We start from the raw sequence: 8292 nt of genomic DNA on the forward strand, positions 1-8292 counted from the left end.
GACTGAGGTTTGTGCCCAGTGCCTTGGTGGTCGATGGAAGGGACTCACTCCCGCTGGGGTGAGCTGGGAAGACAACTGACCTGGGTTATAAACAGTAAGCGAAAGTGAGCTACAGAGACCAGGTCTTCATTCATTCGTTCAAAACATATGTACTGAGGACCTACTATGTGTTAAGAACTGTGTTGGATGGTGGAGATAGGACGGAGAGTAAGAGATGTGTTTATTACAGTCTGCAGGGTAGACTAACAGACAATTACCATATAGTGTGATAAGGGCTGTGGTAAGCAGGGGAGCTCATCCTATCGGGAGAAGCAGTGGGGAAGGTTCCCTTCCCAGAGGCGGTGACATCTAAGCTAGGAATTATGCAAGAGACAGACAGGGGTGGACAGAAAAAAACTGCAGAGGGGACAGTGTGTACAGAGGTGGGAGGCTGGAGAAAGTCCATCAGATCTGATATGCTGACAAGTGTGTCTAAGGACAGAGTACAGAGTTTGAGACAGAGGAGACAGAGCCAGAGAGGTAGAAAGGGCCCAGGGCCTTATGTTCACATTAAGGAGTTTAGATCTGTCTTGAGATAGATGAGAGTCTATCGAGGGTTTCCAGCAGGATCCAAACATGGTGGTAACCGCATTATACAAGGATCAGTGACTATAATGTGAAAAAAAAAAAAAAAGGGGGGTTCAGAGGGACCAAGACTAGGAGAAGGTTAACAGTCATCATCTAGGGCTTCCCTGGATGGTGCAGTGGTTAAGAATCTGCCTGCCAATGCAGGGGACCCGGGTTCGAGCCCTGGCCCAGGAAGATCCCACACGCTGCGGAGCAACTAAGCCCATGCACCACAACTACTAAGCCTGAGCTCTAGAGCCTGCAAGCCACAACTACTGAGCCCACGTGCCATAACTACTGAAGCCTGTGCACCTAGAGCCCGTGCTCTGCAATAAGAAGCCACGATAATGAGAAGCCCGGGCACTGCAACGAAGAGTAGCCCCCGCCCACCACAACTAGAGAAGGCCCGCACACAGCAACGAAGACCCAACACAGCCATAAATAAATACATACATACAATCATCATCTAAATGAGAGCTGATCCAACCCATGTCCATAGTAGTGGCAGAGTGAACGGTAAGGATGGGTGGATAAAAGCAAGGGAGGGTGGAGCCTGACTCTCAGATCTCTGCGTGGGCAACTGCACGGATGAAGGTGGCATTGCCCCATGGAGGGAATGCTGGTTTGGAGTTGGGCAGGGTGAGTTCCATTTCAGATGAGTTAAGTATAACAGTGCCTGAAGACATCTAAGTGGATACATGGGCTGAAGATACAGACTAGGAAACATCAACACCAAAAGGTAACCAGAGTCCTGGGTGCAGGAGAGACTGCTCAGGGGGAGCTGTGGGAGGAGAGGACAAGGGGCCCCTGGCAGAGCTCTAGAGTGACTGGGTGTACAGTGGGAGGGAAGGCTGGAAATAGGGGAACAGGAGACTATTGGTGTAGCAGGAGCTATGGGATATTCTGTCTGGGGATTAAACTTGAGTAACATCTTCCATTAGTTGGTTAACAATGAGAGTCATGAAGCTAGCTCCTGGGATTGATCCCTAAGAAAGCCATTTTTATTATTTTCTAGAGTTAAAGCTAGCATTTCAGATAACATGTAAATGAATTTGCATCCTATCTGTAAGTAAATGCTTCCAGTAATAAGGAGCTCCAAATGAGAGAATATGGCTACACTAATACAAATTCATCAACACTGTTAGAAAATCAGGAGCACAGTGCTCCAAAGGGGAGGCGAAAGTTAAATTATCTCATTTGACTCAGGAGTCCCACACCCAAATCTCTAAGTCTAAGCGGCATTGCTTTTATGTCATACAGTAAGGAACATTTGCTTTCTGCAAGGAAAGTTTCAGATGGAACTCTGGGATTATGTTCTGGGTTGTTTAATAAATTATAATACTGGAAATTTTTATGTGAAAAATAAAATGTTTCTGCCCTCATTGAAACAAGAATGTGACAATTTTAACTAATGCATATCACTTTCTTCCGCGCAGCCTAGCATTGGAATTTCACGTGCTTTTCATATTTGAAATGCACAGCGCCACCTAATGGTCACAAACCATATCTGAAAGAGAGGAAGAAAAAAAGAACTAAAATAATAATAATGATAAAAGGAAACTCAAATAAATTTCAAGTTTCAAAGTTGTTTAGTCAACTGACATTGCAAACAACAATTTTATCTTTTCCCTAATATTGTCATGTGAGTTACACATGATCATATTGCAGAGATAACTATAGATCACATTTTAAAGGTAAATCACAAAAAACCTGAAACCATAAATTATACACATTTTTTAAAAATCACAAATTCATTAGAAACACCTTGGATGAAATAATATGTTCAACTATGATGATTCTTTTTTTCTTTTAAAGAGGTAAATTAGGGGTATCAGTAGAAGGACTTTATCTTGATTTCTACAAGGCTAATGTGGGACCAGTCTTCTGCATGGAAACTAATTATTCTAAGTACTCTCCTTGCAGCCCCTCAAGACTGGGGACATTTTGGGACTACTGAATGAATCTTGGACTCCAGGGAAAGAAAGTAAAGCTGGTATCTATTGGTTCTGTCTTGGGAAGCTGTAGCATGTGGCACGACCCTTCTCCAGCCCAGCTCTGGAGTCAAAGGAATTTTCCATTGTTCATGCCATCCAGCTCTGGGGGCATAAACAGGAGAAGAGATGGGAGGAGCACGGCTGTGTACCATCTTAGTCAGGCTTGCTACTCCAAGAACAATGCCTCCCAGACTGAGACTTGGGTGTGGGGCTCCCGAGTCAAATGAGTCACCTTCCCTTCCAGCTTACTGGTCTCTTCAAGGCTACATCTCTTTGGTCTCAGCCTTTCTGAGGTGGTTTGAACCATATGCTATAGAAATTGATAATTTCCCATAAGATTTGTTTTAAAATATCCTGCTCTAATTGAGGAGGGATTTCAAAAATAAAGTATGCCGTTTCACTCTTCCCTCATCACATAGAATATTCAAAATGACAAAAATTCCACTAAAATGTTATGATGTGGAAAACTGATTTTTCCTGTGTAGTCTTTCCCACCTGCCTTTAAGTTCTTTGGGGAATGAAGATCACATATTGCTTTACATACAATTGCAAATGTTTCCTGAATTAACTTCCAGGCTTACCAGAATGCAAGGGGGATTTTGTAATGCAAAAGCAGCAAAAAAGAAGCAAAGGATCTAAACAAAAAAGTTAAAACATAAGTTATATGTGGAAGATTTGTTACTTTATATGGAGAACATTAGAAATGATGATTTTCACAAATTGGCATCAATACTAAGCAATCAGTTTCTTTGCTTGCTTCTTGGACTCAGATAAGATCCTAAAATGTGTTGGAAAGGGAGAAGAGGGAAGAGATGTGATAAGGAACGACCTGAGGATAAATTTTAGACTTGTGGGCTGGATGCCATGGAGACAGCATAGCACTTACCAGGCTTTACCATGTGGCGGGCACTGGATTAGGCATCTTGTGTGCATTACTCCATATAAGCCTCACCACCATCCTTGAAGATAGATGTTAATATTCCATTTGGAAGAGCAGGAAAAAAAAAGTTTTTTGAAGCTTCGGCTGGTTACCTGGGGTCCCCCAGCCGGTAGAAGGCAGAGAATTTAGGTGTATTCATAGCTAAGTGGCTCTGTCCACTGGCTGGTCCAGGGACTGGCAACAGCAGTTTCATCTTGTGCTTCTCCCAGGGGAGATGTTTTTTAAAATCTCTTCCAATAATTCTGTTTAGCACAATGGTCTGAGAACCACTTTCCCGGACCTGGAGAAAGGTTTTTAGAGATATGCCGTAGGGATCTCTTTGATCGTTCTCCTTATTTCTTTTGAATTTTTAATTAATTAATTAATTTTTGGCTGTGTTGGATCTTTGCTGCTGCACGTGGGCTTTATCTAGTTATGGTGAGCAGGGGCTACTCTTCATTGCGGTGCGCAGGCTTCTTATTGCAGTGGCTTCTCTTGCTGTGGAGCACGGGCTCTAGGTGCGCGGGCTTCAGTAGTTGTAGCACGTGGGCTCAGTAGTTGTGGTGCATGGGCCTAGCTGCTCTGTGGCATGTGGGATCTTCCCAGACCATGGCTCGAACCTGTGTCCCTGCATTGGCAGGCAGATTCTTAACCACTGTGCCACCAGGGAAGTCCTCTTTTGAATTTTTTAAGCTATAAAATTCTTTTCTGTTTCCTCTGTTTATAAAAGCAAGCCATGCTCATTAAATAACTTTCCAGAAGATACATACAAGAATTAAAAAGAAAAGGAAAAATTACTAGTAGCCTGACCACCCAGAGATAAACAGTGACTTTTCTGGGTGCATCTCTTTCCAGGCCCTTTTCCGTGTATATATACACCCACACATATTTTAACAGCAATAGCATAAAAACGTGTAATATTCAATGATTTTTTTCAGTTTTCAGTATACTGTGGACACTGTTCCATGACAATAAACAGATCTGCAATAACACATTGAAGCTCATGCTACAGTCCATCAAATAAATCTACCACCTAGTCAACAAGTCAACATTGAGTCAAATCCAGTCCGCATTTTTCTTAGTGACTTGGATGAAGGGGTATGTTGATCAAATATTTGGATGACACAAAGCTGGCAGAGATGGCTAATGCACTGGATTTACAGAATCAGAATGTAAATCATCTTCATTAATGTAAATTATGGCTCTAAATTGATATAAAACTTAATAACAAATGTAAAACTTCAAGCCTCTTTAGTATCTGTCTGACCAAACCCCATATTTGGGGGACTGGGGAGAATACTGACTCTAAGAAGGGGTGAAGATAGGGCCGGCAAATCGACCATTCACCTCAGTCAGGTATCAACAAAGCGTACCAAGATTAGTGGTGCAACACGAGAGATGCGAATTATATTCAATAAATGGCTACCCAGGAGCAGGTAAAAAGTAAATCTCAATACAAACATATCATTGTCTCAGAAGGGCTCAGTTACCCACTCTGTGGATAGGCAGGTTCTGGGGTAGTTTCCCATGTTAGATTGTCCTGGGAGAAATCCCAATGTTCAGATCATGGGTGCTACCCAAGAGGCTAAGTTTTCAGAGCCTGCAAGGAGAAGGCTGAGTGCTCTAAGTTCGCAGACAGAGACTAGGACCTAGCAAGACTCTTCTTATCACGTAGCACATTTTAAAAACTGAGCTAAATAAACCTCCTGGAGGAGACTGATCGCCCACAGATCACTTCTAAGAGAGAGCTCTGATCTTAGTGAACTTACTTGCCAAAAAAAGGTTTCAACTTCAGATGTTTGGAGAACAAAGTGATTTGGTCTCCAAGATGAGTGTTTGTACAAGCTGGGGAAGGGGAACTCTGCCATTTCAACGTGGGGTTGAGATGTCATCCCAGTTGGATGTAAGGACAGCCAGAGGTAGGTTGTGTGAACCTACAGGGAAGGGCCCAATGGGGGTGTTCCCCCTGCTTCTGGAAGGAAGACCTGGGAACAGTGCTACACAAGCCTGTTCTTTATTGCTGTCATCGTCCCTTCCCAGCCTGCAAGGCTTTTGGACTCTGGGGTCCTGTCCCTGCTATGGTGATTTGAGATGAGGTAAAAAGGGCCTACGGGTAGCCAGATGCTTCTGCTTTGAGCCCTAGCTGCAGGCCCTGTAAGAAGGTGGGAGGCCTATCTGTCCACAGTGCTGTGGTCAATCAGGCATTTCAGGGCTTTGCCCTAACAGATTCCTTTTGCCAATTTGGGAGGTTAATAAAGATGAGCTTACAGTTGATTAATTCTGCAACTTTCACTGTTCAATCATCTGTGACAAAGTACACAGGGATCCTCACACATATACACTATTCCCACAGATGTCTTTTTAAAAAGGTTGAGTTATCACATGGTTTTGTGAGTAGATAGGGAAGACCCTTTGTTAGTGGTATTTTAATGAGAAATTTCTCCTTATTGATTGGACCACAGTTAAGTCTACCACATTTTCCCTAAAGGCAGTCATTTACTCTTCTCTTAATTTACTAGGTGGTCTACCTAAAATGGACGTCACTTCCCTGTTTGATAAATTGTAAGTTCTAGAACTCTTGGGTCAATGTTCTACAGAAAGGGAGCTATAGGCATAGCTATTCCACCATTGATCATTATTAAACTCTTTGTCAATCTCGTGGAGCCATCTAACAAGAAAAACCTAAGTGTTTGCTGCTTTTATCTATTTTTCCATAACTTTTGACTCTGAAGGCTGAAATCAGTTGTAGGCTGAGATATACAAGCTCAGTAATGAGTCCCCAGGTCCATTCCCACCCTCACCTGAAAGGCTTATAAGGAACCTGCACTTAATACCATTGTGTTTCAAGGTCAGGAATAACAGTCCATCAATAGATCAGACACAGTGTTTACTCCAATTACAAGAAAGAGAAAGATGGGCTTTCTCTGGTACACCAATGCCATGGTCTTAGTATCAAGGACCAGAAAGGCATTAATAGTCAGCTGACCCCATATTTTATTATCACAAAGAAAAGCCAGTTGTTCTAAATCTAAAACCATCAACTTCCTAGTTTTACATCTATATTTTTAAACATATGTAGACCCTTCTCAATATAAAAGCTAGATGTTCTATGAGTGACTTACAGAGAGTTGCTTGTGGATAAAATGGGTGTTTGGTTATGAGATAAATTTTTCAAGCTAAAACCATTGAGGCTGTACTTTGTGTATCAACGTGTTAGAGCAAATGCCAAATTATTTCTTCAGGAGAATCTGGGCACCAACAGATTGTCCTTTCTTAGTTCACCTCCAAGTGGAGGTGCAGTGGCCTTCTGTCCACCATATGTCCCTGTTAGGTACCTCAAATTTAATAAGAAGTTGTCAATCCCTCCCTAGCTTGCTTGATTATTAAAACATATGGCCCTTGTATATGTATAGCTGATTCACTTTGTTATAAAGCAGAAACTAACACACCATTGTAAAGCAATTATACCCCAATAAAGATGTTTAAAAAAAAAAAAAAAGCTTGCTTGATTATTAAAACGTATGGCCCTGAGTTTAACTGGCAACGTAGAAGCTCTGTGATCTAGGAACTTACTGCGATGTTTAATCTTGGAACTCACAGCTGCTCCTTAACTATGAAAAACTTTGGGAAATGAACGATATTTATGGAAGTTTACTTGAAGGATAGCAGTGCACCCATTCTTTTAGGTCATTTTCAAACTTCTTTTTTAACAATAGAATTCTGGTTCAAACCATGTCTTTCTTAGAAGCCCAGGGTCAGAGAATGGGATGCGAGGAAGGGATGGGGATCTTAATCCCACCACTGGTGGTCCCCCCAGAACGTAGCTTGAGAACCCGTCCAAAGACAGCGGGGCAGAGAAGCACACACAGACTGGATGGGGGGCCTCCCTAGAATGGCTTCACTGAATTGTGCTTTGACCAAGCACCATTATATCTCACTCTGGCAGATGGTGTAAGGAACAGTGCTAGGAAATGAATGCAATATTTACTGCAAGGTTTTTGTTAAAGACATTGTTTACCTGGTTTCACAACATCTTCTCTGGGAGAACCCCAAGGAGAAAATGTTTCCTAGTCTTTACACCAGAAATCACTTAATATTCTTCTGAGCTGATGCTTTGTTTCCTCCCATGGATGCAGTGATTGATCCTTCCCTCTTGGAGCTGGCCACTGGAAAGCTTAAGAAGCAAGCCTGTAGACCACCCTTAGCAAGCCACACAATCTCATGACGGGTGCTTCATGAACCAAGTTCTCACTCAGCTCCACCTTGTTTTACAAAATGTATTCCCTTTGCCTTCATTCTTTTGCTTTGAAGTATTTTTTGTATGTCGCTTTACTGCATATTTTAAAGCCACCTCAATCCTTTTAAAAACATTACTCTATGTAAGTAAGAAAATTCTTATTAAGAAACCAACTCAAGAAAAGGAAGGAGATCAGGATGATGAGAGTCTAAACCCAAAGAGGACCAAATCAGGAAACTAAGCAAGTATGTTCTGGAAATAAAACTCTTGACGCAAACATGATAGCCATCTTCAGAGTTCTTAAAGGGCAAGGAGTAAGTTTATTCTGTATTCCTCTAGAGAAGGAACATAGAATACATTATGGTCATTACCCAAAAAGCTGTCAAATCTTAGAACTGGACAAGGAAAGGACCTCACAAATTGGTGAGTTCTTTGTCACAAGAAGTGTTCAAGTGGAGCTCAAATGACCCCCTCGTTGGGAGGTTACAAAGGTGTGGTGGACACCCTTTTAGTTCTCAGCCAGACCACACCCCCTC

The sequence above is a fragment of the Neophocaena asiaeorientalis genome, unplaced genomic scaffold (genome assembly GCF_003031525.2).
Source record: "Neophocaena asiaeorientalis asiaeorientalis breed wild unplaced genomic scaffold, Neophocaena_asiaeorientalis_V1.1 scaffold698, whole genome shotgun sequence".
Classification (NCBI taxonomy): domain Eukaryota; kingdom Metazoa; phylum Chordata; class Mammalia; order Artiodactyla; family Phocoenidae; genus Neophocaena; species Neophocaena asiaeorientalis.